The sequence below is a fragment of the Elgaria multicarinata genome, chromosome 2 (genome assembly GCF_023053635.1).
Source record: "Elgaria multicarinata webbii isolate HBS135686 ecotype San Diego chromosome 2, rElgMul1.1.pri, whole genome shotgun sequence".
Taxonomy (NCBI): domain Eukaryota; kingdom Metazoa; phylum Chordata; class Lepidosauria; order Squamata; family Anguidae; genus Elgaria; species Elgaria multicarinata.
The window spans coordinates 69,610,991-69,637,020 of NC_086172.1; the positions used below are offsets into that span (position 1 = coordinate 69,610,991).

Below are 26,030 nucleotides of genomic sequence, written 5' to 3' on the forward strand. Positions count from 1 at the left end.
ATTTCATACTTTCAAACCAATATGTGAAACAAAACTTAGTTATCCTTCAAAATTCACACTTCTCTGCATTTTGCAACAAGAATTAAAGAAACTGAGTACAAAGATGTGCATATTAGGAAAAACGCACACACAAGTTGCCATATTAGTGGCCATGTGCTATCTCCAGTATTCGAGGCAGTAAGCCTGTGTGCACCAGTTGCTGGGGAACATGGGTGGAAGGGTGCTGTTGCACCATATCCTCCCTTATCGTGTGAACAGAGTGCTGGACTAGATGGACCCTTGGTCTGATCCAACATGGCATTTCTTACATTCTTATTAGTGAAAATAGTATTAAAAAGCATTATATTAGGAAAACCGCTAAAAAAAAATGTGTATATTAGGCAAAATGTGTATAAAATATATATGAATGTTTGTGCTAACTTAAAAAAAAATCTCAAAGTTCAGGATGAATTGAACTTAAGACTGGAAAAATTAGAAACTGAAATTGATAGATTCATCAATTCCTAGTCAAAAAAGGGAAGATTTAGAATACTGCCTTATATTGAGTCAGACCACTGGTTCATCTAGCTCTGGGCTATCTTCAGTAAATAGCAGAAGCTCTCCATAGTTTTCAAGCAGTGGTTTATCCCAGAATTGGGAATCTGCATGCAAAGTCAAGATAGCTCTCTTTCACTGAGCTATGGCCCCTTCCAGATCCCATGCTGTCATCTTCTGAATAAGGATATTGTATGGTACAGGTGAAGGGGAACAACACTAGGAAATGACCCCAATGGTTCCTGTTGTATCATCACTTGAGTTGGGGTCAGGTCAGAGAAATTAGGTGTCCCTTATTCTGGGCCTGCAACCTTTATATCTGATCCTATATATTACTGGTTCAGCTCAGAACCTCATGAGATAGGGCTCTTAAGGGTGAATTAATTTAGCTGATCTCTGCAGCAAATGGTTTACTATCTGAATGTGTGAAAACATCCATCACCAATGATCATGTGGCCATTTGCGGCAGATCACTGTATCTTTCCACATTGTGCAATTGTCCAACAATAAAAGCCAGGATGGGAATAGATCATAACAGTAATCCATTATTATGCAATGACTGTTACAGAGAGCAAACAGAATTGACGAAGTGATTCTGTTCCTGATAACAGTAGCTTAAAAGAGAACATATAACACTCTGAAATATTACCCCCACCTTACTCCTTCAAACAAGCATGGTTTTCAAAAACAAACATGAAGAGGCAAGCCTGATAAGCTATACTTTGGATGTCTTCAAATTTTCTAAATAGTTCACTCTTATATTGAGCAAACACAGAAGAAAAATATTGTTTTTTCTAATTAAAAATGGGTCATGCATGTTTCTTGCATAGAGTGTGGGTATGGGTGTGCGGAGAGAGAGTGGCAGGGAGAAAGAGAGTGCACACACACGCACACACACACACTATACACTACATTAGGGATCCATAAGACAGAAGTTTGTTACCCTTATTGGAAAGCACACAAAGTAACTCGGAATAACTGGGACTTTTACAATCAGAGATACAAAACTAAGTGCACAATAAAAAGCTGACACAGCTTTGCAATCTTCAGCAGTTAGCAGTGACAGAAACCACAACAAACAAAACCCTAAAAAGGTCTAGAGATTTAACACCATGATATTAATTCCTAAACAATTAGCATGCCTCCATGGAGGTAATTTTACTCCCTAAATGAAAAGACATTGTTTCTGCTAAAAGAGTCATAAGATGTAGACCTAGAAATACCACCCCCACATCCTTTGAGTTTCTGAGCTGAACATTTGTCTAAGAGCCATCCCTCCAGCGCATTTATGGTTACTTGTATGCTGAAAATGCAAGGTAGTGATCTTGGATAAGGGGCTCACCTCCTTCTGTTCCCCTTTGCCTGTTGGAGAGGGAAATGGAAAACAAAAGGAAGACCTGCTACCAATGATTGCGTTATCCCTCACTGGTTAGATGCCCACCAAAAATGTGGCCTAGGATTAGGTGAATCCTTGCATAATGATCCCAAGCCCTTGGGATTGTGTTTCAACTTCTTTGTAGAATCATAGACTAGTAGAGTTGGAAGGGGCCTACACGGCTATCGGGTCCAACCCTCTGCTCAATGCAGGAATTCACCTTAAAGCATGCCTAACAGATGGCTGTCCAGCTGCCTCTTGAAGGCCTATAGTGTAGGTGAGCCCACTACCTCCCTAGGTAATTGATTCCATTGTCATACTGCTCTAACAGTCAGGAAGTTTTTCCTAAAGTCCACCTGAAATCTGGCTTCCTGTAACTTGAGCCCATTATTCTGTGTCCTGTACTCTGAGATGACCAAGAAGAAATTCTGGCCCTTCTCTGTGTGAAAACCTTTCAAGTACTTGAAGAGTGCTATCATGTCTCCCTCAGTCTTCTCTTCTCAAGGCTAATCATGCCCAGTTCTTTCAGTCTCTCCTCATAGAGGTTTCTTTCCAGACCCCTGATCATCCTTGTTGCCCTCCTCTGAACCCTCTCCAGCTTGTCTGCATCCTTTTTGAAGTGTGGTGCCCAGGGTCTCCTCCCACCTACCCGGTGGAGGAGGTTAGCCTGGGAAAGAATGACTCGTCCAAGGACACCCACTTATTTTCATGGTCAAGTGGGGATTTGATCCCTAGTCTCTTCAGCCCTCCTCGAACCCCTTGAACAAGAGGGCACTGCTCTAAAGAGCCCAGAGCAGATGCTACACCCAGCACCATCTTTTAAACCGAGGGTGTGGAACGTATAACCCTTCGGATGGTGCTGTACTCCAAATCAGCCTCTGTTAGCATAGCCAATGGTCAGTGAAGATGGGAGCTGTAGTCCAACAACATCTGGAGATTCATAGGTTCCTCATCACTGAGTTAAATGCTATTCAAACTTGGTAACCCAGTTCTTTCAGTCGCTCTTCATAGGGCTTTGTTTCCAGACCCCTGATCATCCTCCATACATCCATAGATTTTGACCCTTTTGGTGCTCCATACATAATATGGAGCACTGAAAATTAGCTTGTTGCAAAATAATTTTGAGCCTTTTGATGTTCCATGGCTGCCATTTTGTTTTAATTCTTAATATTTTTTTATCCCCACCCACCCACCCATTTTTGGCATCTGAGGGGGATGCAGCACACAGGGGTGAAAATAGCCCAGGTCTCCTGAAGTTGCTCAACCTTTCCTTATAGCTCCCTTGACACTGTTTGTTAACCATGTGGCTGATATCATCGGCTTTGTGCTGTCTTTCCTTATCTCTGGTATATATTCTAACTGAGCTTTATTATTATGGTTTTAGTAACCCCAAATATTCTCGAGAGATTTGACCCTGTTGATGTTCTCTTTCAACTTCCTTTTTACCAGTCCCCTTGTTTTAGAGACTTTCCTCTTTTGAAATCAAATGTGACTGCATTGGACTTACCACTTAAATAGTCATGTGGTCACTGCTTCTAGTTGGTTAAATAACACTCACACCCTGCACCAGCTCGTGGTGCTATTTGGGATTAAGTCCAGGGTCGCCTCAACTTTACACATTTCTGTGACCAGCTGTTCTAGGCAAGTCATTCAGGATATCAAGACTTTTTACCTCTTTGTCATGACTGGAACAAGCATTTATCCAGACTATATGAGAATAATTTAAGTCACCCATTACTACAAGACTCCTTTGGATGCCTCCTTGATTTCATTCTCCATCTCAAGATCACCTTGAGTATTTTAGTCAGTAACATATTCCCAGTACTAAATTACTTTTGGGGCCTGGTAGTGCTACCAAAAGAGAGTTTGTGGAGGACTCTGTTGCTTTTAGCTTTTCTACTTTGTTTGACACTATGCTCTCTTTGATGTACAAAGTGACACCGCCACATGTGCCCCGTCCTTTCTGTGGAGTTTTATCCAGAGATGGCTGTATCCCACTGGTTCCCTCCAGTCCATCAGCTTTACGTTCTGCCTCTGGTATCTGTGTTGTTCTTTGAAACTCCCCCATCTTGGCTTGGAGGCTTCTAGCATTAGCACAGAAACACCTATAAACAGTGTTCCTCTCCAGATGTTTTTGGCATGTGGATTTTCTCCTGTGGCCTTTAAGCCTCTTTGACTGGCTATTGTGTTTTATTGTAGGTCTATTTCCACCATATCCCAATTTGGGCAATTGGAAACATTCACTCCTTCATCTCCTAGGTATGATTTTTAAACTAAACCCTGGGGGAAAGCCAACAGAAGCTGTAGTTCCTCAGCTCCTGTTGGCTTTCCCCTAGGGTTCAATTTAAAAGCTGCTCTGCCCCCTTTTTGAGGTTAAGCACCAGAGGTCTGCTTCCATTCTGGTTTAAATGGAGCCTCTTCCTTTTGTAGAGTTCTGGCTTGTCCCAAAACATGCCCCGCTGCCTAATGAATCTAAACCAGATTACTAGAAGGATTGCTTGTGTGAGCAACAAGCTGATATGTCAAGGGTTTCCCATCTCTCACTTTTCATGACAGGCTGTGCCAAATTGCTCTGATATTGTTCCTCCCTGCCAGACATCCTGACACCAACTTCCCTATGGTTTTACTCATAAATGTATTAAGGCGGCTTTGTGGCTCATCAGAGCAATGGATGTGTTTAATTCATTTTTTAAAAAAAATTATACTCCCCTTTTCCACTCAAAAGTGGCACTCAAGGCAGCTAACACTGAAATCCAGATAAAAACACAATCTTAATTCAAACATAACATAGTACAAATCAATTAAAATGCAGCAATAGAAGAAATAAATAGCCCTGACCAATTAAAAGCCCCTTCAGCAAAGTGACAACAGCCTGCCTGCATAAAAACATTGCTGCCTGCTGGCGCAAGGACAACAGAGGCAAGCCAAACTAGCTTCCCTCAGCAGGGAGTTCCAGAGCCTGGATGAATCTCCCTGTTACATAAGTAGGTATGAAGCTGCCTTTTACCAAGTCAGTTCAATTGAGGAATGAGACGACATCTCTAAGGATGCCAAATGTATCCCTTTCATGAAGAATGAATTTACCTTCACAAAATACACACAGTTCTCCCCTCTACACCCCTGCCCACCCGTGGCTTTTTATGCACTCAGTCTTTAAGTTTTTCCATGGATTTGTGCCAGAGAGAATTTATAAACTCAGTGACAGATGAATCCTAGGGGAGAGCTATTTGGCATGGAAAAATCCAAGAGGAAACCTCTTTTTATTTACTGGTAAAGACCTTTCAGGAGTAGCTATTCAACAGAAGACCCTGTGCAATATTCAGGCACGAACCTTTCCTCAATCATTACTCAAATTTAGAAATCTCCATTGCATTACCAAGCCTGCTCAACTGCATAGCTTACTCCACAGGCAGAAAGCTAGGCAATTGATTTTGACGCCCAGAGTGATGGTTGCATTTTGGAACTGAAATATAATTCCACTGTGATGCTAAAATATTCAGAAAGAACCAAGATCTCAATAAGAAAACTGCTGTATGATTTGCTCTGGATGACCCCAGTATTTTAACAGCTGCATTATATATGCCGAAAGGGAGATGTCCCAATGGGGTTTAAAGAAAACAACCCAGAAGCACATTCTGAGGAAAACAAAGGAGTTTTAAGCCCTTCCCTGAGCAGAGTCCATCTTGGTCTGCATGGAATGGACTCAAAACTGTTTTCAGAGGGCTAAAACAAATCAATAGCTTGGGGAGAAAAGGTGTCCAGGAAGAATACAGATGTGTGTTTGCCCAAAAAAGCATGTACTGCCTATCAGAACAGAGCAATTTTTGCCCAAGTAGAGCTAGTGCAAAAAACCAAAAACAGATAGATAGATCATTTCTGGAGACAAAGATTTAACAAGGCCAGAACAAAAAGCTGTTGTTGCTGTTGTTTTTAAATGAGATGATAAAAACCTGCTACAAATACAGTTTATCTTTAAAAATTAGTTACCACCCATCCTACATGGTTACATTTTCAGAAGACCAGTAAGGAAGGGAGAGAAGGAGGAGAGAAGAAGGTTCTATCAAGGCCTCTGCCAGTACTTTCCTGCACAGGAGCTATTCCTGTGTAGGATCAGTTATAGATGTGCCCTTAATGTTTTAGGGTACAATCCAGTAGGTCTGGGCATTGACCCCCAAATTCATTTCAGAAGCCAATTTGGAGGTTCCCAACTCAGAGACACTGCCCCCACCTGCCCACAGGACTTACCTGAACCATATAGCAGTTGCTCACCCTTGACGAGAGCTGCCATTTTCAAGTTGGAGGCTCTACAATTTCCTAGGTCTAAGGTCTCAAACTACAGCAGCTGTAAAGGGCCATTTCCAGTATTTCCATAGTTTGAGACCTTAGACCTAGAAATGAGTAGAGCCCCCATCTTTATTGAAAATGGCAACTCTCATCGAGGGTGGGCAGCTGCTGGACAGCTAAGTCCTGTGAGTGGGTGGGGAGAGCAGCTCACTATTGCCATGAGTTGGGCTGAAGCACTTTGGACCACCTCAGCTGGGATTCGGGGTTCGGTCCTGAAGCGGTGCACAGCCCTACATTCCAGTCAAAATTAAGGAGTGCCACTAATTTCAATGTGGTAAGTACAGGTTTAACTCTCCCACTGAAATCAAGAGGACTTAAATTGCTCAACATTGGCTGCATGCCACCCTTAACATATGGGCACTATAAAAAACAACAACCATTTGCTTGATGCATCTCCCTCCTACAGACTGATCTCAATATTGCACACCCTTCTGCCTTGTCACTAGCATACAACTGGTTGCCTCCAGACAATTCTTCAAACCATGGTTTGAAATAGCAGAAATAGGTATAGTGCTTATGTAGGGTGACCATATGAAAAGGAGGACAGGGCTCCTGTATCTTTAACAGTTGCATAGAAAAGGGAATTTCAGCCAGTGTTAGTTGTATGCATGTCACACCTGGTGAAATTATCTCTTCATCACAACAGTTAAAGCTGCAGGAGCTATACTGCAGCTATACTGTGACCAGATTTAAAAGAGGGCAGGGCACCTGCAGCTTCAACTGTTGTGATGAAGAGGAAATTTCACCAGGTTCTCCATACCTACAAATGACACCTGCTGAAATTCCCTTTTCAATACAACTGTTAAAGATACAGGAGCCCTGTCTCCTTTTCATATGGTCACCCTAGCTTACGCACTCCCTTGTCCCTTCTCCTCTCCTCTCATTATTTATTTATTTATTTATTTATTACATTTATATACTGCCCCAGAGCCAAACCTCTCTGGGCAGTTTATAAAAGTTAAAAACCGTGAACATTAAAAAGTATACAAAATTTGAAACCATCAAAAACATAAAAACAACAGTATAAAACAATGGTATCTATTTAAAAACAACAGTTCTGGGGTCTGTTAAAAACAAACAAACTTAGCATTGTTAAATGATGTTAAATGCCTGGGAGAAGAGAAATGTCTTGACCTGGCGCCTGCTGGTAGAGGTTTGTGGGCAAACTATCATTTGATCAAACCATCATTTGTGACATTGTGATATAGCAACAAACTATGGTTTAATTAAAGCCAGAAGTAATTCATCAAAGCCACATTCATGGGGAGAAGAGTGGGAGGAAGCACACAAGCATATGGCTTGCTGCCCAAACCATGGTTTGGAGTATCATCAGAATGCAACTATTGTGTTATGCTGATGATCCTTTCATGTGAAACCTGGAAAAGATTAAACATCCCAGCTCAACTTGGCCTGACTAAATGTGTTATTTTATTCAGTTTGGATTTTCTTTTTTAAAAAAGTTTACTAAATAAGAAAAATAACTTTTAATTACAGCTTTATGGGATGTCAAAACAACATGTTTCATCAAAAAATTAAATGAAAGAATAAGATGTCTCTATTTCTTTGTTCTCTTCCAGAAGCTATAGTATTTATATGAGCAAAAGCCTTCTAGTTTCATCTGAATAAAACAAAATTTGGGCCAAGTGTTTTAGCACTGAAAGTGTTAACAATGGCTGCTGTGATATTTTTGCAACTCTTCAGATCCTGTTCCAGAGCCAAATTTGTCTCTCCATCTCCCCCTGCAGTGCAATGCCAACTTCTCTACAGAAGTCAAAGCAAGCTTTGCTTTGGTACACTACAGCAGAATGGGACTTCTTCATTTATTTCTCTCACCAACCTCTGCTGGGTGCCTCAAAACAAGATTCTTCCCCCCCACCTTTTTTTTTTTTTTTTTACACATTACTAGAAAATTGCACTTTGGATCACAGGAATATTGGCTGTCTTCACACATGATGCTAAACCATGGTTTAGGTTATAAGGATAAACCACAATGGGCCTATTCACACAACACACTAAGCCATCGTTATGCCAACAACTCTTTTACAGCAAATGGTTAGTGAGTATGTTTAAACCATGGTTATGTAGCCACCATGGTTAGGAATGGTTCATGTGACAAGCTAAGTCATGGTTCACACAACAAAGTCACAATGTTTAGCTCAAAATGATTAACCATCATAGGCCTTAGCTAGACCTACCTGATAGTCCGCGACGGAGGAGGGAAGATCTTGCGTTGCGATTAACGTGAGATCCATCCTCTGTTTACACGCGAGGCACGATGACCTCAGGAAGAGAGGTGCTGTGCCTGCCATTTTTAATTTTTTTAAGGAAGAGGAGCTCACAAACGCTTGTGCACTAAAGGTAGATGCTTTTTTTAAAAAAAAAATCATTTCCCCACTCCCCCCACCCTACCCCCGATGAGGAATCGCACGGAGCCAGGTCAAATCACGGCAACGGGCCACACGTTCTGAGGTCTCAGGCTTGAGACCGCGGAAAAAGCAGGCCCAAAGTAGAGGGCTTTATCCCGGGGCAAGGGAGGGATCATCCCTCCCTGATCCCAGGATCCCCTGTGCATCATGTTAGGGGAATGCAGGACTGGGTGTGTGCCTTAAGTCATGTGCTACTTTGCATTGCTCTTTCACCCACCGAGTGCTTTTGTCTGGCCCCTCCATCCCTACAGGACTTTTAATGTCCTGCTCTTGATGTCCACCAAGCTGGAGAAGCCCATAATGACTGCTGGAGAGCATAACAGGCAGGACATGGCTGCTTCATCAAGACATGCAAAGGTATACAACAGCGGTCTCCAGGTTGCAATATAAAACCCTAACTGAGGAAGATGTGTCATTGCAGGATGGCATGGCTTTCTGCCTGTGGCCCATCCCATCCATTCACTTCTTTTTGTGTGTATGTGTGCACAAAAGAAGAAGTGATTCCTAGAGGAGCAGTCCAGAAAGCAAGAGGGAGCCTACAGTGGTGAGACAGCTAGATGAAAGAGCTGCAGGTTCTCCACCCCAGATGTAGAGCAGGGGTGGGCAGAAGGTAGATCTCCAGATGTTTTGGACTTAAACTCCCAAAAGCCCCTGCCAGTGTGGCCAGGAGTTGAAGCCCTAAATTGTCTGCCCATCCATGATGCAAAGCATGCCAATATAGAGTAATCAGGGGATTATTCAATGTCCAGGAAGTAAAGGTGTTCATCTACAAATAGCAGAGCCATGTGTAGAATCAGGTTGACATGAAGGGACAAACAGGAACAGATGAAGAGTAAGTTTGAGTCAGCAACTTGTTTGAGAGGCTGGCATTAGGCTGTGATCTGAAGTTATCTTTCACATGCTGATTTAAACCTAGTGCAATACATCATCTAAACCTAGGAGCAGACATAAAAGCCTAAAGACAGACACAGATTAGGCACCAGGTCCATGTCAAGACATGCAGCCGTAGAGGAGTGGGGGAGGCAACTGTTCTTCTTTTTTAGGAGTTCCTTTTGTTTCCTTCTTGAGAAGAGGTGAGAGGTTGGAAGGTTGGGAGAGGGGGTGGGTGGGAAGGCACTTTTCCTACAATGCAGCAGGGAAAACAAAGTCATTCTTGTACTTTCAAAAGCAAGCCTTATCATAAAAGGCTCTTCCCCTGCAAAATTCTTTCAAGCAGAAGAACTGTCAGAGCAGAGATAGTCAAGGTGCTGGGGGGTTCCTCAGAACTGAGGTCAAGATGCCATGAAAAGATACAGGAGTGTGTTGCCTAAGAACCAGCTGCAGTCAGAAATGATACATAAAAGTCGGCTGGTGAGCCACGTGTGGAAAATATTCTCAGCGGCAACTCCTAGTTATGGAACGCTCTCCTTTCAGATGCCTACAGGAAGCCACGCCTGGTGGTATTCCAGAGGCCCTAAATTGGTACTCTGACTGGCCCTAAAACTATGTGTATAGTGTGTGTGTGTGAGAAAGAGAGTTTGAGGACCAACACATTTGCCCTCTTCAGATGCTACAAGAAGCCTACATGTGTAAAGGCTGTGAGGGAACACACACACTGCACTCCCACCCAAGCATGCTCTCAGCATAAAGTCTGGAAAAGAGTATACGTACAGGCCCAGCTCTACCATTAGGCAGAATGAGGTAGCCATGTCAGATTGCTGATTTGGGGTGTCATGAAAGGGCAGGTGACAAAAAGTTTCTGCAGGTGACAGAATGTTTGACCAGACTTGGGTACTATGCACTGACAAGGGTGGGAGAGAGTATGCCATTCACACTTCTGTCTCTTGCAGCAAAATATCTTGGGCTGATCAGGAACATAGTTTCTCTGATGAAATACCATTGAGGATGGTATTTACATGGTAAAAGTAAAGAGGCTCATGAGTCCTGAAGACAAATGGGAGTCCCTTCCTGTCCCACCTCCCACTTTCATGCAAAGGTGCCTGTGCTACCTTGTGATAGACGTTCACAGATAGTCAACAGTAGTGAGGTAAATCACATATTAGCCATATATATATTCACTTTCTGGAGAATCCTGGCTTTCCCTTAAAATAAACATAGCAAGAGTCAAGCTCCCCAGTTTTAGAAATACACATATTAAAAAGGTAAGGAAATAGCTTACACTGGCAACTTTGAGCAGTGGTGTAATAGTACATTTTGAAGTGCAGGTGCACATCATAACAGTCCCTATAGCCACGCCACAAAGGAAGTCCCCAAATGGAGTCAGCTGTGTGAACCCATATCAACAAACCAGTTCTGGCAGTTTTATCTCTACCAGGAGCAAGTCTTTGATAAAGCTAATGCCCATTCAAGACCAAGTGCTGCTTCTAAATGTTCCCTGCTTCTGCGATTGACACTCACGGGGCACACGCGACCGATGTTTACTGCAATGACAGGAGTGCTGTTGCAGGAGCATGTGTTCCCCGTTAAGGCAGTTGCACATAGTTATTGGTAGAAGTGGGCAGAGGTTTTTGGTAGAAGCAGGCAGAGGTTTTTGTTTTTAATGACTCATGAGGGATGCACACGACCACAGACATGCAGCGACACATGGGGGATATCTGTCAAATATGTGCAGAAATATGTTTGTATTAAAAAAAGAAACAAGCACACTTGGCTGTAAAACATGCTGATACCCATACACACGCCCCTCACAGCTGATTGGCTGTGTGCTGAGCCCAGAACTCGGGGCGAACAGCCACAACCTTGCAAAGTGGGGGGGGGGGGGGCACACCGCAAATGGTCTTCGCAAAAGAGCCAGAAAAAACGTGACAAAAGCAGTCAGGGATATTCTGGTAAAACTGACAGGTGGAGCTGTGATCACTGCTGGAGCACGTAAAAGTCATGTGCCTTGTTAGGGATAACTATGAAACAATCCTGCAATAAATAGCTGGTGTAGACGTCCCCCAAGTCATGCCAAAATAGTTTGTATTTCAACAGGGAACAATCTACTGCTGTTGGGAAAATTCAGCTACTGTGAGAATTTCAGGTAAGCTCAAAGGGGAACAGGGAATTCTGAGTGGAATGGCAGATGACCTCAGTGTCCCTGCTAATAATAATAATTTTAAAAGCCAAATTACAACACTTTCTCTGAAACTGGAAGAAGTTGGGTGGAGCTTCTGAAAGCCAGAGAGGTGGCTTCTTCTACTCACTGTCACTGCATCTTATTCTCCCTCAACAGATGTGAAACTTTTCAGCTCTTTCATGGAAAGGGCAGCAATATATGTGGTAAAACTGAGACAGGAAGTCAGCAATTCACTTAGTGGTGAATATACTTTGCCTGTGACCCGTGGTGGTTGGTGTTTTCTCCCCCCTAGAAACCACATTCTCCTTGTGCTCTCCATGATTTGGGTGTAGCAGCGGGTGAATAACAACCACACTGTGTTACTGTTTGAGGGAGCAGACCAGCTGGGGATTGACGGGAGGGCAAGCTATTGGGTGTTTATTCATTTATTTATATGGTTAATATAATGTGTGCTTTTAAGGGGAGTTAGACCATCAAACTGTGCAAGCTAGCCTCTGAAACCATGTATCCTCCTAACCAAATGAGACCCATTAAGCACCACGTTATTAAGAGAAGATGCAACAACTAAGGGACCTCTTTTATTGCCTTGCTTATGTCTCCAGATGCCTCTTCTGCAAAACTGTCTTGAGTAATTGAATGAAATGGTTCTGACTAAAGACCAAGGTGGAACAACAAAATGAATAAATGCCTCTAGGGAAGAGGTTTGTTCCTAAAGCTTTCAGCATGCAAATGAGGGTGGTAGTGGTGGCCATTCATTCATTTGGCCCATGATGTAATTGGATCATTTCACCTTCCTGTTCTGTTCTGAGGCTAGGAATACTGTCAGTATTTCCATTACACCCCTAACACAGAAATATGTACCCCTCTTCAAACAAATATCCAGAATAACAGCCTTAGAGGCATTACCCCCTCCCAATTTAATGCAAAGTTGGCTCAAAGCCATTTTGGCATTTGATCATAAGTCATTATAATAATATTGCAAACTACTCTTTTTTGGGTTTTTTTAAGCTTCATTTTACCTCATACCAGTCAAAATGTAAAGTCTCCAGGGAGCCTCTTTGGCATAGGAGACTTTTCATTCTGCATCCCATAGGTGACAATTAAAACAGTAGACAGAAACGAACACCTCATACTTGTCTGGGACCGTGCCACTTCTATAAAGTGTCCAGCACACTGCTGGGACTATGGGGAATGCCACATATTAGTAGTAGCACTATTTGTAATTGCACAGGGAACAGCTTTCATTTAGGACAGGCCTGCACAATCTCTGTCCCACTGAGCTAAACACAGCTGTCCAGTTACGCGACCAGGTGCTTCACAGACTTCCTTATTTGTAGCCTCAGGCAGGTAGCAAAGAGGTTTACTGAAGTCCCTGGTGGGTTGCCACATGTGGCTGGTGGGGTTACATTCAATTTTGATGTGTAATCTGTGTTTTGATTTCTCAGCAATTGAATTGTCAGGTTGTGGCTGTTTGGTGGTAAAGTACCTGTTTTAGAAGGTACATGATTTTTCTACTACCTTCTCATACCATTCAGTTTGAACCTTCTCACATTGGAAAATAGACACAGACACAGACACACACACACACTGTGTTTTGGAGTGATTGTCATGGGTTCTGGAGCTGAGCTCTAGCAAGCTCTGTGTATACTGTGCCATCAACATCTGATACCATGTCCTGTCCAGACTGGTATGCTATTTCTGGATTTTAAGTGCTAAAATCCCCGCCTCACAAAAGAGGAGCCAACTTTACAATGGCAATTTGCACAAAGGTTCTGCAAATTTTCTATCTCAGTCATTGCCTAGACCAGGTTTCCCCAACCTGGTGCCCCCCAGGTGTTTGGGGCTAATGGGAGTTGCAGTCCAAAACATCCGGAGAGCACCAGGTTGGAGAAGGTTGCCCCAGAGCCTTCTGCACCACTAATATCTGTCCCCATTGTTATCTGGTAATGTTCTTGTATGGCTGAAAATTGCTTGAGCCATATGTGCATAGCTCCACATATGGAATGAGGTGACCATGTGGCTTGGGACCTTAGCTGAAACCACAGTGCCATAACAACAACTGAATTGTCCCAGAGAGTGAAACTCCAGAAAGAATCCCTGTAATTTTAAGAGGGGCAAGTCAGGTTGGTCTGAGCAGCAAAAATAACCAAGAGCCTTGCGGCACCTTAAAGACTAACAGATGTACTGGGGCATAAATGTTTGTGGCATAGAGCTCACTCTACCAGATGAAGTGGACTGTAGTCCATGAACGCTAATGTCACAATACATCTGTGAAGTGTTTAAGGTGTCACAAGGCTCTTGGTGATCTTCGTAACTTTAAAGAAAACTAGGGCAGGATCTACACTACGACTTTAAAATGGTTTATAACAGTAGTGACAACTGTTGGGGCCCAGGACACACTCTGTGTACAGTCCTCAAACCATTTTCAAAGTGTCATATCCTGCTTGGCGTAGATGTGGCCAAGCTGTCACAAGAAGGGAATGGAGGATTCCCTCAACTTATTTAGCCTCACATGGGAGGCAAACTTAAGAAAACAAGTGGCTTGAGGGATGGTTTAAACTTCTGCTACACTCCTGTGATTGTCCCAGTCAGAACTGGAGCTCTACACACTAGCTGTAGAGCAATGTTGTTGTGGTACACCTTGAAGTGCAGGCACTCATCTTGATAGGCCCCACAGCTGCACACTAAAATTCAGGCAGCTCTGTTGGTCTCTATCAACAGACTAGTTCTAGCAATTTTTATTTCCACCAAGAGCAGGTCTTTTGTAAAGTGAACAGGTTTTTTCTTTCCATTCAAGATCAAGCCACCACAAAATACTTTGCATTACAACAGGGAACAATAATTGTTTTGAGGAAAGCATTTTCCCACAGCTGTTTTGAGAACAGCAGCAAAACTCAGAGGTGGCAGATGACATCAGCATCCCTGCTAATAAAAAAAAAATGCTGGTGCTGCATCCCTGTGAGCCCTGGTTCCACTACACCACTGCTTTAGAGTAAGAAAGTGGAGGATCAGCTACATATGAAACATACTGTGCAGTTTGACCATGGCAAGGGCTTGGAGAGGTTGGGGAATGGATCTGGAATCTTTTGTATCCAAAGCATGTTCTGACAGCCTGCTCCAACCTGGTGCCCACAAGACTACAACTCCCAGCATTCTTGTCCATTGGCCATGCTGGCAGAGGCGGATATATGTTGAAGATCGGAGAAGGCTGATGTACTATGTCACAGAGCTATGACCCCTCCCCATATTCTCAAGGAACAGCCAGTCTTTCACCCCTGGTCAGGGTTTTGAACTGAAGACCTCTTGCACCACCAAAGCGAGATTCATATTCCTAGACCAGCAAGCCAGACAAGAAGCAATGAAGGAGCAAAGAAATGAAAGTGACGGGCTGTACTATGTTTGGAGATTTTGGAAGCTGCAATTCAATCTGCTGTTCATTGAGAAAGGAAGAATTTGGCAGTGGCAGCCATGAACGTATCTATGTTAGTAGAATGCAAGCGGTATTGACTAGTGCCAAATATACTGAAAGTGATCTTTATCACTGTAAAGATCCTCACTAGTCACAGCTATATTACTTTTTCACAGCTGATGCCCTCTTAAAATTATTCCCAGAATTAAACCTTATATACCTAATGTAAGTGACATGGAATATAATTATTAAGTATCATTTTTGGAAGGACATTAATTTGCATCATCCAAAGCTGTTTTGCTTCTCAATTAAAATTAAATGGCAACAGATTCAATCAGAGCAAACTAAAGCTGATGAACCCGGAAAGCAGCCTGCCTTATCTTCAGGATCTGCCTAAAACAGGAGCAAAGCAGCAGATATGGAGAAGGGGGAAGCAAAAGGGGAAAAGGCAACATAAATATTTGCTTGCCCAGTGATCTTGGGACAGCAGCTTCTGAACTCACCCGGGTCTCTGATTTGTTAACCAAATAAAGGGGTTAAACTGAAGCCTGTTTCATCACCCTGTTTCATCTCTAGGTGCGATTGTGTAACCCAGGCCAGCATATCTTGTGACTCTGACTCACCAAGCTGAACACCATATACAACAACAACAACAACAACAATAATAAATTTATTTATTTATTACCCGCCCCTCCCAAGGGCGTCCTAAGCATCTGCTCTGAAACATAGTTAACCACATGTAGGGTCAGCACGTGGCATGGTCAGGCAAATGCCTGGGTCTAGGGAACCCAGAGGGGCCATTGCTCCTTCATTAAAAAAGGAGGATATTTTTTACATTTTCAGGACCTGGTGGTGAGAAGAGAAGTGCCAGGTGAGGTGACGGAAGTAGCCACTGTCTTCATTATTTATTATTGCATTTATATCCTGCCTTTTTCCTCCAAGGAACCCAAGGTGGTGTACATAATCCTCATCCTCCTCTCCATTTTATCCTCACAACAACAACCCAGTGAGGTAGGCTGGGCTGAGAGTCTGTAACTGACCCAAAGTCACCCAGTGGCCTTCCATGGCCAAGTGGGGACTAGAACCTGGATCTCCCGACTCCCAGTCCAACACTTTAGCCACTACACCACTCTGGCTCTCATTATCCTCAATGCCTCTGAGCCCCACCCTTAACACATACCATATCGGGGCCCAGAGGCATTCTGGAGAAAAGGAAACAGTGGTGGCAGCTGCAGCTGCCTCACCCAATGCTCCCCCTTTCAGTGCTGGGCACCCAGCTACCATAAATTAGTACATGAAAAGTCATAGTGTCAAAAAAGCTGTGGTGCTTTTAGACCTGATCCTGAATGCAATACGGGAACTTGAGTTATGCTAGTATTTTCAAGGATACACATACATACAATCAGAATGACACAAAATAAATAACTATAGGTTGAGAATAGCTAATTTTGTCTACAGTGACTATCATACTTTTATTTATTTTTTATTGTATTTTTATACCGCCCAATAGCCGAAGCTCTTATAGTAGATCCAATGCATATTTATCTAGAAGCAAGTCTGGCGTTTCAATGGGGCTTACTCCACTGTAAGTGTGCATTGGATTTCAGCCTTATTTGATTATTGAAGTATTCCATTTTAACTATCAAAACTGATTTCTATTCTTTAGTGACATTATTTATAATGATATTTGTTTCCCTGCCCTTTCCCCCTAAAAATATGATTTTCTTCTTTTTTACATGCTAGCACTGAGACCTACACATTAAGTCTAGATTGTAACTTCTTTTTGTTTACTACAAGATTGGTATCTTTCATTTTCAATATTTATTTTATTTATTTCCCCCCTATTTTCCAAACTGGGAAAACCTAAGCAGCAGCTTGCAGCTCCACCTCTGGCTGTGAATATATTTGTAATTGTGTTAGTAAAACTAAGCCATTTGCACTTTGTGCACTGCTGTGCGACCCTTTCAACCCTTTGCCCGTCTACTTTGAAGAAAGCCTTCCTGAGTTCAGTGGGACTTGTTCCCAGATAAGCGTTTATAGGATACTAGCCTAAACTTCATAAGCATATGAAACGATACAGCTTTATGTGCCAAATTATACAAAGTATCATTACTGTGCTGCCCAGTTAATTTGTTTCGTTGTTTTTTGCGTGTGTGTTTTAGTTTTGGTTAGTATTAGGGTAGGGTTATTTTAAACATTTTAACTGATGAGCTTTTGTATTTATTGGATTTTAATTTCTGTTAAATTAAAAGATGTTTTTAAGGTATGGTCAGTGGTATAACAATTAATTAAATAAACAATGAATAAATAATGTACATAGGACTAGGGATGTGCTCTGCTTCTCTTTGGTTCAGAGAAGCAGGAGTGAGGCGGCCGAATTCGCCTCCGGAAAAGGCGGAGGCAAAGAGAGTCAGGGGGGCTGCGGATTGAGGCGAAGAGGATTGCCTCAATCCAGAGCTTTGCCTGAAGGTAAGTGGGAGGGAATGTTCACAAACCTTGTTTCATAATAAAAATTTTCAGACCCTTGTTAAAACCTCTCATCCAATCCTTTCTCTCTTCTCATACACGCTTTCCTTTCTCTCACACCTTCACTCTTGACCTTTCTTTATTATCAGGATTGTTTAATATACACCAACTGAGTATCTGCACACTACACTCAAAAGACAACCCTCTTTACCCTGATCCTCTAATTCTCCCTTCTACCAAAGTACTTTAAAAACACAACACCTTATCACCTCAGTCATCCCCTTATATATATCCTCCTCCCCCCTCCTAAGATATTCAAACTCCACCCACTCAGGTCAACATTCTAAACACAATAGACTTACAAATCTTAGACATACATTAGGGAACTGACTTGTGGGGTGTAACGACACACACACACTTCCCTTCCACTTACCCCTTACCCACAGCCATTTCTTCTTACAATGGCAAATGCCATGATGGGAGAGCAGCTGGTGGTGGGGCTCTCCAGAGCACCTGCTGGAGGTGGTGGTAATGGGCCCTCCTGGTGTTGTTGTTGTTGTTGTTGTTGGTGGTGGTGGAGCAGTGCAATTCACCACTCGTCCCACTCTGCCACCTGATGCAAGAACCTCACCCTACTTCATGGGAGGGCAGGCCCTGTGTATTGCATAAGTTTCCATTTTTCTCCTATTTTTTTTCTTTCTGTAATGGCAGGTAGGGGAAATTTCTCCCTTGACTTCAAAATTTCTGGAAACTTTACATGTCTAGTCACATACCATTCTGTCTTCTTCTTTTTTTAAAAAAAAAAAGGAAAATGCTATTCAACCTTAAATCAAAACAAAGCATGAGAAGAAGGAGCACAGCTCAGTTGTAGAGCACATCCTTTGCATACAAAAAGTCCCAGGTTCAATCTGATAACCTACAAAAACAACCTTGATGTTCTTTTTGATTAGGTTTACATTGAACATGGATTAAGAGGTGGTGATGGCATCATGGAGCATCAACAGGTGGATCTTCAGCATCATGGAGAAGAGTGTCAATTGGCCTGGGTCAGAATCAATGACTAATACAATCCTGGGTGGGCTTAGATTTTCCCAGGCCATTTTCGAAATGGCCCTACTTTGTATAAATGAGGCTATACTGCAGGGGTGTTGAACCTCTTTCAGCCTAAGGTCTGAATTCAATTTCATCTCTTGGGGGCTGCATTCCATTGTGGGTGGGGCCAAATGTGAAAGGGGCGGGGGCCAAAATAGCAGAAATGCCAGCACATTTGAGCTTAAAGCTCTTACTCCCAGTCAGAAACCCTTAGGAAAGGCATTTTAACTTTTTAGAATTGGGAAGAAACTCAAAAAAGGCAGAAACCACCAAACAATTTGTGCTCCATGGAAAGGAGGCAAGGACTTCTGGGGCACCCCGTAGGGCCAGTTTGAGACCCAAGATGGTCTAGATTTGGCCTGAGGTGCAACATGCCTTAATTAGCTTGTTGTTTGTAGTTTCTGCATTTCCCCCTTCTTTTTTATCTGTTGTGGAGCTAGTCCTCTTGAAGTTCTTTAAACACCTTCCAACTCATCTCAAAGTACGACATTTTTCATAAATTCTTAACTCTTGTGATTCAGGTCAGTCCAAACTGATCTGTCATTACATCACTTGACTTGGCCTTTGTTTTTCTGTCACTAATCCATTTCCTTTCATCTACAGATTAATTGCAGCATGCCAAGATCTTCAATGCAAATGCTTCTTCTACACTTGAGACTCTCTGCGAAGTCACACATAGAAGACTCAGAGTGATTCACCCAACAATGTCAAGGCAGAATCTGGAAAAGGAGAAATGAGTGGTGGTGGTGGCAGAACTCATGGCACAACATGAGCACAGTGTAACAAGTATCAACCAAGGCAAAGCACACCTCAAATGAAAAGAAATAGGCTCCCACATGACCCAAAGCTGATGTGGCCTTTGAGTTCAGTTCAGCCCTAAACTGATCTGCTAAGGCAATTCATTAATCTAGATGACAAGGCAGGAGACATCGGGCAGGGAAGAATTTTGTGTGATATAATACAGTTACATGTGTGGATACTGGGGGAATTATACTGGCATGTAACCCTTTTCTGCCCAAGTCTTAATTGTGGATTTTTAATCTCACTATTTATGGGAGGTGGGGTGGGTGGGTTGGTAAAAGCAGACATTCTGGAAATATCTTTTTCGCTACCAAGTTTGAAGAGCATTTAACTCGGCGATGAGGAACCTATGAATCTCCAGATGTTGCTGAACTACAGCTCCCATCATCACTGACCATTGGCTGTGCTAACCAAGGCTGATTTGGAATACAGCACCATCTGGAGGGTCATAAGTTCCACACCCTTGGTTTAAAAGATGGTGCTGGGTGTAGCATTTGCTCTTTGCTCTTTAGAGCAATGCCCTCTTGTTCAAGGGGTTCAAGGAGGGATGAAGAGACTAGGGATAAAATCCCCACTTGACCATGAAGATCAGTGGGTGACCTTGGGCAAGTCATTCTTTCCCAGTCTAACCTCCTCAGCAGGGTAGGTGGGAGGAGACCCTGGGCACCACACTTCAAGAAGGATGCAGACAAGCTGGAGAGGGTTCAGAGGAGGGCAACAAGGATGATCAGGGGTCTGGAAAGAAACCTTTGTGAGGAGAGACTGAAAGAACTGGGCATGTTTAGCCTTGAGAAGAGAAAACTGAGGGAGACATGATAGCACACTTCAAGTACTTGAAAGGTTTTCACAGAGAGGAGGACCAGGATGTCTTCTTGATCATCCCAGAGTGCAGGACATGGAATAATGGGCTCAAGGTACAGGAAGCCTGATTCCAGCTGGACATTAGGGAAAAATTCCTGACTGTTAGAGCAATACGATAATGGAACCAGTTACCTAGGGAGGTCGTGAGCTCTCCCACACTAGAGGCATTCAAGATGCATCTGGGCAGCCATCTTTCAGGTATCCTTTAAGGTGGGTTCTTGCATTCAGCAGGGGGTTAGACTCGATGGCCTTATAGGCCCCTTCCAACTCTACTATTCTATGATTCTATTATCTCCTTGGAGTAAGTATGGAGCAAAAATGTAATTAATTACATAAAAAGCACCCATACATTGGAGGTGGAGCCACTTTAATTGGATTAAATGTGTCTTACAGACCTTCATTTTCATTCTTGAAGGCCCTTCAAGCTTAGTAGCAGAGTAGAAAGGATATGGTGAAGTATGATGGTGTGTGGAGGATGGAGGGAGGCATTTTGCTGGTCATGTTGCAGCTGTAGCACTCAGAAATATATTGTAAAATATGAGAGTCCACATAAACTGTGGTTTCTGAGAGGATCCTTGAAATATAGGAGTACTCAGGTCCTGCTTGTGGTGTGTCAGTGTCTGTTTGTCATACCCCACTTAAGGAAAATGTTTTATGGGGACACCATGAGCAAGGTCTTTCTGGCACTTTGTTGTAGAACAGCCTGGTCTGTTGCATTCTGAAACCACTCTGCACCCTAAGTGGTAAACATTGCATGATACTTGAGCTGCTGTAAGAAAGCACTGTGGCCATCTTGGGGACCAAAATGTATATGAAGCCCTGGAGCAGAAGGGACAGAAGATCTAGCTGGATGGGAACTGAGACCCTATTCATATGTTCCTAGCCAGACCATTAACCTGCAGTGGAGATTTGATCAAAAGATGGAGACTTTGTAAGACAGAGAATGTGCCATCTATCTATTTAATGCTAGATAGGAATGTTAGAAATAAATTGTGCCATGTTTTGTAGTCTGTTTGCTGTGTCAGAAAATCAAGCTTTACACTTGCACGCATCATCATCTGTTACATTCTGATGTGTAGGCTGCTAAAGAAAATACTATATAAGGAAAAAGACCATGCCAGCCAGGGGGTGATTCCCCAGGGCAAACACCTGCCTGTAAGAGACAGGCATCTGTTAAGAGTAATGTAGCCATGATGAGGGGTCAGTAGGCAGGCCAGACAGTATAGTGCAGTGCAAGATACAGAGCTGGTGGTCTTCCCCAACCCCCACCTCCAAGAGGAGCATCTAATCAAAAGCAGCCCACCTACATATCCTGCTGCCATGACTGACATTGCAGGAAGCTCAAAAAGCATTAACCCCCCACCTACCCACCCAAGATGAGAGTCCTGGGTTGAGGCAGGAAGAAAGCAGTTTTACCTAGTAGATTTCATCAGCTGTAGCTGCAGAACTAGTGACACATGTCTTCTGGACCCTATAAATAGCGCTTTTCCCCCAAGACGGAATCTGTGGAATTTATTAAGACAACTAGTCCATGATGGTTTTGCAGCTATTGCCACCTTGGCCACATTACAGCCAAGCTACTCACTCCCCAAGAGTGACAAATCCTAGATCAATTGCCCCCTGAGCCTACATGTAATGGGTTTTGATGACGGCCAACACTGATCATCAAACTTTTGGTGTCTCTGCACCCCGGACCTAAACTCAGGACTGCTTTCCACATTGTAGTAACAGTAGGTATGTGCTTACGGGATACTGTAGGCAGACTTGGTATACAGGTGTGTGCCCATTATTTTCTATTTTGTTGGAAATGGCCCACAGGACAAGCAGAAACAGTTGCCCACAGGCCTTTGGCATTATTGAATCAAGAATACTGTTCCGGAAACACTGGAAAGCAGTATATTCTCTGCCAAAATAAACCCAATTCCTGTGGCCCAAACCACCATCTTAGCATTAGTCTTTCTACAACCCTTGTCAATACAGCAGAAAAGCAAGCTCACCAAAGAGAGAAAGAAACTTGAAAAGAGAGAGAAATGGACACCCGGTAGCTCAATATTTGAGAGTCATCAAAGAGAACGAAATATACCCACAGTGTTCCAGGTAAATGCTCATGTCTTAAAGCGAAATATTATTGAAAATTGATATTTGTTCCATTTTCAGTGCGTGCAGTCATCTTTTATGACTGTAAATATAGCCTCCAGGAATATGTACAGCAGTTCCCTTTGAGCTCAGAAACAGAATAAATATCAAAGAATATGAAAAATCCATAATAGCCAAACAGGAAGGGAATGTGGTTTTTAAAAGTTGTGTGGGCAGACTTCGATAGCTTCTCTCTCTCTCTCTCTCTCTCTCTCACACACACACACACACACACACACACACACTTGTTTGCAGGTGATCTACAATAGAGTCCCATCCCCTCAGGGAGAGTAGAGAGGGTGTGATTGTGGAGTCATTAAGTCACCCACACGCTAGTCCATTTCCTGGATTTAGTGATGGGTCTTTGTTGAAGAGTTGCAGCTGGGCTGGAGGATGCAAGTTCACCAGGGGTTATTCTGCTCCAGACATCATTATTAACAGGACAAATAAGTCAGACCAGACTTGTCTCTCTCTCCCCCCCACCCCACTGCACAAGCAATGAACTTCTGAACTCTCTCACTACAGTGAGAAGGTAACTAGCACTGCAGAAGTACTGTAACTTGCATGTCACTAATACCCATAGTCTGCAATTCATTCCTACACATGACATAGCATGTTTCTCCCTGGTCCCAGTGAAATTTTAATAACAGAGGGCTTTGCTGGCAGCTCAACTGGCTAAGCCTGTTACTTTCTCTAAGAGCACAATAGACCATTTTCCACTGCACTATAAAATATTTAAACATATGGCAAATGGCACAAATGGGAATGTGGTGCTTTCTTGTAAAAAAAATTAAAAATTAAAAAATAAGCAATATGACACTTTGTGGGGAGGAGATCCAGATTTAAGGTTTCCCACCCTCTCCTCCCCACGTCAGCCTCTCCAGCTCCCTGAAAATGCTACACAGAGGGTCAAGGGTGAGTTGTGGAGATAAGAGGGATCCCCCCAAATTGGATGGAGGCATCTTCCATAATCAAATCCCTTCCATTCATAGAAGGCAGATCCTAGATCCAACCCTTTCCCCCCAAGTTGTGTGATACCGCCATTTGCAATGTGACGTAAATATATTATTTTAGGGCACAATCCTATTGATTCTGCCATCGATGATCACAAGCCCCCAAACTCGGAGATGTCTGATCATTCAGTGCAGGTCATGAGGAGAGGTGGAGATGATCTTTGCCTCCTTATCCTCCCGCTCTACAGATTTTGCTAGATGGGCTTTTTAGCCCATCTAGTGAGGGTGCTTCGGAAGGGAGAGAAGGAGTCTGGAGGAAGCTGGGGATAAATTGTATCCTGGCCTCTCCAGTCTATTCTCTCCCCCCCCCCGCCCACTGGAGTGCCCCTTTCCCCCTCCTCCAAGGTCACTTTTCCAACTTTGAAGGGTAGTCCATGTGGTTCTTTCCGACCTCAGAAGGGGGAATCCAAACATCCTATGGTCTCTGGGACGCTCACCCAGGGACCATAGGATTGCTGTCTTAGAGCATTAAGAGGCAGTTCTAGAGAGGCAGGCACTATCTGAAGAAGCAGTTAAGGAGATTCAAACAACTGCTTAGTGGAGTTATTGTGTAGGGAGCAAGAGAAAACAGCCTGGTTTTTAGCAGGCATTAAGGCACAAGAAACAAAAGAAAAGGCCTCAAAGATGGGCATGTATCATTTTTGAAATTATATTTTATTAATTATCCAAGCAAAATATTATGGTTATAATCCATCAAAACCAAATGTCAAAGTTAGCATTAAATTAACTGTATCAAATATTGCAAATTACCATTCTGATATTCCACAAAACTTTATCAAAAGTAATATACATGGCACTGAATATTGCATTTGCCCATTCTAATAATGCATGACTATATACACAATACTGCTCAAAGCAAAATGCCTTCTGTGTTTGCATAAATATTAAATAAATTATCAATAAATATAAATATATAATTATCAAGTTTACTAAATTCATATTTAAGTTCAGTGACAAACATTAATCAAACTATGCCAAAAAGACACTAACACTACCTATAAAAGGAAGGAAAAGACCAACTGTAACACTTTCAAGTATCACTTTTAATAGAAAATGTCAGATGGTTCTTCAGAACTAAGTTGAATTTTATTTTCATGTTGAAATTTGCAAGTTCAATGAAGGAAAGCTTCCATCAACCGGACAAAGAACCGCCTATGTTTTTTGTCCCACTCTCATGGCTTTGCTCACGACAAAATAAAGTTCGTAAAAATGGGCAAGTGAGCTTTGTGGGAATTATTTATTCCAATTGAAAGAGATGAGTTACCTTGACAAAGGATGTGACTATTCTTGGCCCCTAATCTGGGAGGTTTGGCCCAAAGAACACAAAACACTAAGTAAGATCAAGAAAGGCTGCAGTTTTCATGACCTCAGGAAAACACACAATGCAATGACAGCTATGTACATTTAACCTTTTCTTTCTGTTCTGGAACAAAAATCTAAACTACGGAGTACAGAGGTTTTTAACATTACACTACGTAAAGGCCAAATATATTGACTTAAGAGTCCAGTTCATGACACTGGCATATTTGGGTTTGAACTAACATGATGTAGTCCTTATCTGACAACTCTCTGGGAGACCCACATTGTCCTTGAACTGATCCCCAAAACTGCTGCCAAAATACAAGTTTTGAAACTGTGAATTATTGTTGCAATAACTGGCCAGGGCTAAAGTAGTGAGTCACAGCTCCAAAAAGGGGGAAATAGTAAGAAGCTTATCCCAGCTGTTCAAGGGGATGTGTCAAAACTGACAAAGAGCTAAGAAACCAGGTTTCCATTTTGTTGAGATATTCAACAGGAGAGGGAGAACTCTTCATATCCTGCCAAATTGCAGCCCCGGCTTGGAATGCATACTGTTGTTTTGACAAAGTGCAGCTTACAAGAGAAAACTTAATTTTCACATCATAAAGTTTGGCTTACACTGGTTTCAGGCTTCATAATGTCTAAACCACAGGAAGAAAAAACAACTTTATTCAGAACAAGAGAGGTCTGGGGACACATCATACTTGGACATCTGAACAGTTTCATGAGTATCTTACTCAGGGGTGGGCAGTAATTACTGACATGAATAACACTGCCAAATAAGGAATTATGTTTGTGGTAAGTAGATAATAATCCAACGTGAGCCAGGATCTGGAATCTGTGATAAATTCTTTGGTATTTTCCTCTCAAGCGTGTCCCGTTGCACACTTTAGGTTGGTAGGGGCTTTCCCCCCCGCCTAAAATGATAGCTCTGGTAAGTCCCACTGACTTCGATAGAACAAGATGGTTATGACTAAATTTTAAGTCCCATGGATTTTGATACCACTTAGTCATGAGTAATTTTAGATGGCACTTTAAACCCTGGAATTTTGCAACTAGGCAACCCAATACTGCATTTAGAAACAATAGGGGTAAGTCTTTGCCTCCACTTCTAATCCTAGATCATGGTTTCTCAAACAGGCTCACTAGGGACATATGATGTGGCCACAGAGCACTTCCCCTGATTTTCTACAAGCCAGTGGAGTTCATTTGCTCC

The 26,030-nt window shown here is 42.6% G+C and overlaps 1 protein-coding gene across 1 annotated transcript in view; it reads right to left on the minus strand.

Annotated features, from left to right (window-relative positions):
- GLI2 (GLI family zinc finger 2) overlaps positions 1-26,030 on the minus strand; it is a 277,978-nt gene that overhangs the window by 213,530 nt on the left and 38,418 nt on the right. The gene's annotated exons all lie outside the window — the stretch shown is intronic.